Source organism: Megalobrama amblycephala, linkage group LG21 (genome assembly GCF_018812025.1).
Source record: "Megalobrama amblycephala isolate DHTTF-2021 linkage group LG21, ASM1881202v1, whole genome shotgun sequence".
Lineage (NCBI taxonomy): Eukaryota > Metazoa > Chordata > Actinopteri > Cypriniformes > Xenocyprididae > Megalobrama > Megalobrama amblycephala.
Genome location: NC_063064.1, coordinates 6501966 through 6510262, shown reverse-complemented (window position 1 = coordinate 6510262; position 8297 = coordinate 6501966). Strand labels below are relative to the sequence as shown.

The window sequence follows — 8297 nt, the reverse complement described above, 5'->3', positions numbered from 1 at the left end:
CACGGGAATGTACGCAGGTGGTGCGCGTCTTGTCGTGAATGCCAGTTGGTAAACCCACCGGCCACCCCAAAAGCGCCATTGCGCCCACTTCCATTAATGCAGGTCCCCTTCGAGAGAATTGGTATGGACCTCATCGGGCCATTAGAACGATCAGCAAGGGGACATCGCTTTGCGTTAGTCATTGTTGATTATGCAACGCGATATCCTGAAGCAGTGGCTCTCCGCAACATTTCCGCTAAAAGTGTTGCGGATGCACTGTTTCGTTTAATCTCCCGAGTGGGGATCCCAAAAGAAATCCTCACTGATCAAGGCACGGCGTTTATGTCACGCACGTTACGCGAACTGTACGAATTATTGGGCATTAAATCAGTTCGTACCAGCATCTTTCACCCACAAACGGACGGGCTGGTCGAACGTTTTAATCGCACGCTTAAATCCATGATTCGTAAGTTCGTTCAAGAGGACGGCAAAAATTGGGATAAGTGGTTAGAACCTCTGTTATTCGCAGTGCGAGAGGTCCCGCAAGCCTCCACGGGGTTTTCCCCCTTCGAGCTTCTCTTTGGACGCCAGCCCCGTGGGGTGCTGGATGTCCTCAGGGAGGCTTGGGAGGACGGACCATCTCAGGCCAAAAACGAAATTCAGTATGTGCTGGACTTGAGAGCAAAACTCCACACTTTGGGGCGGCTATCAATGGAGAATTTGCTACAAGCCCAGCACAGACAGAGCCAGCTGTATAACAGACGGTCTAACTTACGCAAATTTGCACCGGGAGAGAAAGTGCTTGTATTACTCCCTACTTCAAATTCTAAATTACTTGCAAAGTGGCAAGGACCCTTTGAAGTCACACGGCAAGTGGGCGAGCTCGATTATGAGGTGGTACGGTCCGACAGGAGGGGGGCCCGTCAAATCTATCACCTCAACCTATTGAAAAAATGGAATGAGGCAGAGTCAGTGATGCTGGCGACGGTGATTAGCGGAGAGGATGATCTCGGGCCAGAGGCGAATATAAAAACTCAATCCCTCGCTCTGACCCCAGGAGGAGATCACCTCTCGCCCTCCCAGCTCACTGATTTATCTAAATTGCAAACAGAATTTGCAGACGTGTTCTCTCCCCTGCCGGGACGTACCAACCTCATTCAGCACCATGTCGAGACGGAGCCGGGCGTGGTGATTCGCAGCCGGCCGTATAGGTTACCTGAACACAAGAAAAAAGTAGTTCAGGACGAATTAGAGGCAATGTTGAAAATGGGAGTAATAGAAGAGTCCAGCAGTAACTGGGCGAGCCCGATAGTTTTGGTTCCCAAGACCGACGGCTCGGTTCGTTTCTGCGTGGACTATCGCAGGGTGAATGCAGTGTCGAAATTCGACGTGTATCCAATGCCACGGGTGGACGAATTGCTTGACCGGCTAGGTGCGGCTCGATTTTATTCGACACTGGACTTAACGAAAGGGTACTGGCAGATCCCCTTGTCGCCTTTATCCAAAGAAAAGACAGCTTTCACGACGCCGTTCGGATTACACCAATTCGTTACGCTTCCGTTCGGGCTGTTCGGGGCACCGGCTACCTTTCAGCGACTCATGGATAAGATTCTCCGGCCCCATGCTGTGTATGCGGCTGCCTATCTAGATGATATTATTATCTATAGTAATGATTGGCAGCGGCATATGCAGCATGTGAGAGCCGTCCTGAGATCGCTGAGAGGGGCTGGGCTCACGGCCAACCCGAAGAAGTGTGCAATTGGGCGCGTGGAGGTAAAGTATCTGGGCTTCCACTTGGGGCATGGGCAGGTGCGTCCCCAAATTGACAAGACAGCAGCGATTGCGACCTGTCCACGCCCCAAGACCAAAAAGGAGGTTAGACAGTTCCTCGGGCTGGCGGGATACTACAGAAGGTTTGTACCTAACTATTCGGCCCTCACCAGCTCGTTGACTGATCTAACTAAAAAGGATGCTCCAGATACGGTCCAGTGGACGGAGCTGTGCCAGCAGGCCTTCACCCAAGTAAAGGCTGCTCTATGTGGCGGGCCATTGCTTCACTCTCCTGACTTTTCTCTCCCTTTTCTGTTGCAGACTGACGCGTCGGACAGAGGGCTGGGTGCTGTCCTGTCCCAGGAGATAGAGGGTGAGGAGCGGCCGGTACTGTACATTAGCCGTAAGCTCTCTAAGAGAGAAGCTAAGTACAGTACCGTAGAAAAAGAGTGTTTGGCTATCGGGTGGGCCGTCCTCACCCTCCGCTATTATCTCCTGGGACGGGAATTCACTCTCTGTTCAGACCATGCTCCCCTGCAGTGGCTCCACCGCATGAAGGATACCAACGCGCGGATCACTCGTTGGGGGGGTGCTGCAATCAGCTGATGCGGTCAGCTGTCAAATTGCTCTAATCACTACTATTCTCCTATCAGACCGGGAACATGTATACGTGGCATTACTGCTCGGAGACACTCATCCTCAATGCCAAGCTACAGTATAGACGTCCCACTGCCACGTCTACACATTACCACTGTTTCGCTTTTAAGCTTCTATAATGAAATTATAATTGAAAACAAAGGGATTTATTGTGTGACAGAAAAAACAGCACAAAAGGAATGTGTCACTGAGTCAACATACATTTTTGACATTTTTGCAGAGTGTCTCACGTTGACACATTCCTGTTGTGCTTTTTTTCCTTTGGATTGCCAGACAGAGAAGCATGATTCGTCACTCCAGAGAACACGTCTCCACTGTTTTAGAGTCCAGTGGTGGTGTGCTTTACACCACTGCATCCAACGCTTTGCATTGCACTTGGTGATGTAAGGCTTGAATGCAGCTGCTTAGCCATGGTAACCCATTTCATGAAGCTCTCTACACACTGCGGCTGTCGTCTTTTTTTTTGTTTCATATTACCAAGGCTTTCAAGTCCTAGCTTGCATGGACCTCAATGTTGAGAGACACTCATCCTCATAGCCAAGCTACAGTATAGATGTCCCACTGCCACGTCTCATTAACAAGACATAGCGGGCTCGTGGGCAAGGAGTTCGGGTGGCTCCGACAGGGCAAGGCGTTTGGGCAGCGCCGGCAGGGCAAGACACTTGAGTGGCGCTGGCAGAGCAAGGAACCTGGGCGGTGCTGGCAGAGCAAGAAGCTTAGGCGACGCTGGCAGGGCTAGAAGCTTGGGCGGTGCTGGCAGGGCTAGAAGCTTGGGCGGTGCTGGCAGGGCTAGAAGCTTGGGCGGACCAGGAGAGACCTCTGAAGTGGTCTCCGAACCCACAGCGGGACTTGAAAGGCTTCTGAGCCTAGACGAACGGAAAAAGCCTTCTTCCGAGGATGAGGCGATGGTTCACCGGTTGAAGCGGGTTCTGGAGCGGACTCAATGGCTGGAACGCCCCCTACATCCTAAAGCACCGAAGGGGCGGCCATCTTGCCCGTGGGCACTGGCAAAGCAGCCATCTTGTCCATCACGTCCAGGGCGCTTGAATGCATTGTAACCGGCGAATTTGAGTACGTTGCAACCGGCGAATTTGAATGCGTTGCCATCGGCAACTTTGAGAGCATTGCAACCGGTGAATTTGAGTGCACTGCAGACGGAGAACTTGAGCGCGTTGCCATCGGCGACTTTGAGCGCGTTGCAGCAGACGAACTTGAGCTCGTTGCAACAGACGAACTTGAGAGCGTTGAAACCGGCGAACTTGTGTGCGAGGCGTCCGACAAGCTTGAGTGCGAAGCGGCCGCCTGGCTTGGGTGCGAAGCGTCCGGCTGGCCTGGGTGCGAAGCGGCCGGCTGACTTGAGAGCGAAGCGGCCGGCGTGGGTTTCGGAATGCCGACTACGCTCATGCTGTAGTCAGTGAAGGATCATTCATGCTGGAACGTAATCCTCTCCGCTCTCGGACAGGACCAGCGACGTGACGTGATTCTGGACGTTCAGCGGGGACTTGATTTGGCTCTGGACGATCAACGAAGACGTGACAAGGCTCTGGGTAATCAGCTGAGACATGACGTGGATCTGGGCGATCAGCGGAGACAGGACGTGTTGTTGCGGCCGCCATTTTGTGCGTGTTCTCGGGCGTGGCAGCCATTATGGGATTCACCATGGTGTCGAAATCCTCCGAGACACCCACAGTAAAACGCGAACCAACAGTTAACAGGGCAAAGTCCAGGAATTCCACGAACGACCCTCGGGGACCATTGTTAAGTAAACAGTCCTTTAATGGTTCATTTAATCCATAGGCAAAGAAGTCAATGAGGGCACAGTCCGGCAGATCAGATAAATAAGCAATATCCAAAAATTTCTGGATATGTGCCTCGAGGGTACTGTTACCTTGACGCAGGCTGACAAGACACCATGCTGGGTCCATGCTGAGGCTGGACATGCTCAGAAAAGCTGCTGGATCTTGGTATGGCGAAGTCTTCTGTAACGAAGTGGGACTCAGGCAGGGGATCCAAATGCAGCGTTTTATTAAAGGTAAGCGTGGTCGTACAAGCAGGGTCAAACAGGAGCAAACAGGTACAGCAGAGGGTAGACAAAATCGTAATCCAGGTACAGGCAGTAGATCGAGGCAGGCAGATATGATTCACAGAACAGCAGACAAAGCAAAGGTCAGGACAGGCAGCAACGGGTCAATAACAGGTAACAGGCAGGAATGGTAACAGACAGGCAAACAGGATATAACGCTCGGAATTGTAACAGTGTTAACAAGACTTTGCGGTGAGGTGGTGTGTGTGACAGTCCTTTATAGCCCAAGTGATGTGCAAAGCTGTATGTGGCAACAGGTGATTGGTGCAGAGTGTGAGCATGTGACTGGCTGGGGGGATGATGGGAAGTGTAGTCTGACAGGAGCAGATGGTGATCGTGACACTCAGACATTGCGGAGTGTCCGTCACTAGGCCAAGCACTCGTTACTCGCCTGTGCTAGGCTGAGTGCCATATTGGGGGATCCCAATTCGTCGGTTCACTTCTGATGTACGTCGAACATGACCGACTGAAAGGGACCATCTCAGTTTACATTTACATTTAGTCATTTAGCAGACGCTTTTATCCAAAGCCACAGTTATGACAGTAATGTGCTCGTAGCAAGGAATTTTTTTTTTAAAATAAATAAATACACAAATAGATGGAAGAAGAATAGAAATCAAGGTAAGTGCTACTATTACTGGGTCAAGTGCTGACGAAAAAGATACGTCTTTAGCATTTTTTTGAAAATGGCTAGAGACTCAGCTGCTCGGATAGAGCGTGGCAGGTCATTCCACAGGCCAGGAAAAGACCAGGAGAAGGTCTGTGAGAGTGATTTTGTGCCCCTTTGTGATGGCACCACAAGGCGCCGTTCACTTGCAGAATGCAAGTTTCTGGAGGGTGCATAAGTCTGAAATAGTGAGTTAAGGTATAGCGGTGCAAAGCCAGCGGTCGTTCTGTAGGCAAACATCAGAGCCTTGAATTGGATGCGAGCAGCTACTGGCAGCCAATGCAGACTGATGAAGAGAGGAATGACGTGCACTCTCTTCGGTTCGTTGAAGACCAGTCTTGCTGCAGCATTCTGGATCAGTTGTAGAGGCTTGACAGTGCATGTTGGAAGGCCAGCCAAGAGAGCATTACAATAGTCCAGTCTGGATAGAACAAGAGCTTGGACAAGAATTTGTGTGGAATGCTCCGATAGGAAGGGTCTAATCTTCCTGATGTTGTACAAGGCAAATCTGCAGGACCGGGCTGTTGTCGCAACATGATTTGTGAAGCTTAAACAATCATCCATCACCACTCCAAGGTTCCTGGCTGTCCTGGAAGGAGTAATGGTTGACGACCCAAGTTGAATTGGAAGGTTATGATGAAGTGTTGGGTTGGTACCGACCACAAGCAGTTCCGTTTTTGCAAGGTTGAGTTGAAGGTGGTGGTCCTTCATCCAGGCAGAAATGGCTGTCAGGCAGGCTGCAATGCGACCAGCAACCATCGGATCATCTGGTTGGAATGAGAGGTAGAGTTGTGTGTCATCAGCATAACAGTGATAGGAGAAACCATGATCCTGAATGACAGATCCTAGTGATGACATGTAGATGTAGAAGAGAAGTGGTCCAAGCACTGAGCCCTGAGGTACCCCAGTAGCAAGATGATGTGACTTGGACACCTCACCTCTCCAAGATACCCTGAAGGACCTACCTGAGAGGTAAGAGTTGAACCACTGGAGTGCGGTTCCCGAGATGCCCTTCGACATGAGTGTTGACAGGAGGATCTGGTGGTTAACTGTGTCAAAAGCAGCAGACAGATCCAGCAACACCATCAGCTGTAAGAGCTGATGTGGGTGGGAGGGAGGGGAGGGGGGCAAAGAAGAGAAGAGAAGGTTTTGAAAAAGTGTGCGGGAATCAGTCAAATTGTTAATTTTAGTGTGATAGTATGTGCTTTTAGCATTGGAGACATCAGTAGAGAAAGAAGAAAGGAGTGACATAAGCTAAGGTCAGTAGGATCTTTAGATTTGTGCCACTTCCTCTCTGCAGCCCTGAGTCTAGACCGATGCTCACGGAGAGCATCAGAGAGCCAAGGGGCAGAGGGGGTGGCCCGGGCTGGTCTGGTTAAAAGGGGGCAGACGTCATCTAAGCAAGATGCTAGAGTGGTGCAAAGAGTGTCAGTAGCATTGTTAGTGTCTAGTAATGAGAACTGGTTAGGGGGAGGAAGTGTGGATGAGACCAAAGAGGATAGGTGGAATGGTGAGAGGGAGCGTAGGTTTCGCGAGAAAAGTAACATGTGGTGGAGTGTGTGTTGAGTCAGGTGTCAGGTTGAGATTAAAAGTGATGAGAAAGTGGTTTGAGGTATGTAGTAGAGTAACCAGTGTATTGTCGGTGGAGCCAAAGCGTGTGTAGATGAGGTCCAATTGGTTACCTGATTTGTGAGTAGCTGAGGTAGCCACTCGCTTGAGATCAAATGAGGCAAGCAGAGTGTGGAAGTCAGCAGCCTGAGGTTTGTCTATATGGATGTTGAAATCTCCAAGTACTAGCAGAGGAGTACCATCCTCACGGAAGGATGAGAGTAACACATCTAACTCCTCCAAGAAGTTACCTAGTTGACCTGGGGGACGATAAACAACTACAACATGGATTTTAGTAGGGTAGGGTTATGGTAATTGAATGTGATTCAAATGAGCCATTGTCACAGAGAGATGGTAAAGGATTGAACTTCCATTCACTGGACATAAGCAAACCAGTACCACCACCCCTCCCAATCTGGCGTGAGGTGTGAGAGAAAGTGAAATTAGAGGAGAGGGCTGCTGGTGTGGCAGTGTCCTCTGGTTTGATCCATGTCTCAGTCAGAGCCATGAGATGGAGATCTGAATAAGTAGCATTAGTTGTAATGAATTGCTTTGTTTACAGCAGATTGACAGTTCCAGAGCCCAATAGAAATAGAAAATAATGTACTAGATGACATGGGTAAAATACGCAGGTTGTTATGGTTGCACCACCTCCAACGTGTAGCACACGATTTACAAGTGTTAGTAATAGTGGAAATTTGGAAGCACATGCTAAAGCTGTTGTATGTTCAAATAAGTTTAAAGAAAGAAACCCCATAAGGAACCATACCGCCAAAGATAACTTGTGTTTCAATAAACTCAAAAATAACAGCATTAGTTCAGTCAGGCCATGTAGGCGTAGTGCTGCAATCAGCTGATGCGGTCAAATCGCTCTAATCACTACTATTCTCATATCAGACAGGGAACATATATACGTGGCACTTCTGCTTGGTAAGTATTCTCAAACTGCTCACAAACCTCCCTCCACACTATAAGCATCAGCATATTACTGTGCACCTGCGGCTGTCGTCTTTTTTTTTTGTTTCATATTACCAAGGCTTTCAAGTCCTAGCTTGCATGGACCTCAATGCTGAGAGACACTCATCCTCATAGCCAAGCTACAGTATAGACGTCCCACTGCCATGTCTACACATTACCACTGTTTTGCTTTTAAGCTTCTATAATGAAATTATAATTGAAAACAAAGGGATTTATTGTGTGACAGAAAAAACAGCACAAAAGGAATGTGTCACTGAGTCAACATACATTTTTGACATTTTTGCAGAGTGTCTCACGTTGACACATTCCTGTTGTGCTTTTTTTCCTTTGGATTGCCAGACAGAGAAGCATGATTCGTCACTCCAGAGAACACGTCTCCACTGTTTTAGAGTCCAGTGGTGGTGTGCTTTACACCACTGCATCCAACGCTTTGCATTGCACTTGGTGATGTAAGGCTTGAATGCAGCTGCTTAGCCATGGTAACCCATTTCATGAAGCTCTCTACACACTGTTCTTGAGCTAATCTGAAGTCCACACGAAGTTTGGAGGTCTGTA

The 8297-nt window shown here is 49.2% G+C and overlaps 1 pseudogene; it reads right to left on the bottom strand.

Annotated features, from left to right (window-relative positions):
- Positions 1-5070: 5070 nt before the first annotated feature.
- On the bottom strand, positions 5071-7381 carry LOC125257215 (annotated as a pseudogene).
- Between the last annotated feature and the right edge of the window lie 916 nt (positions 7382-8297).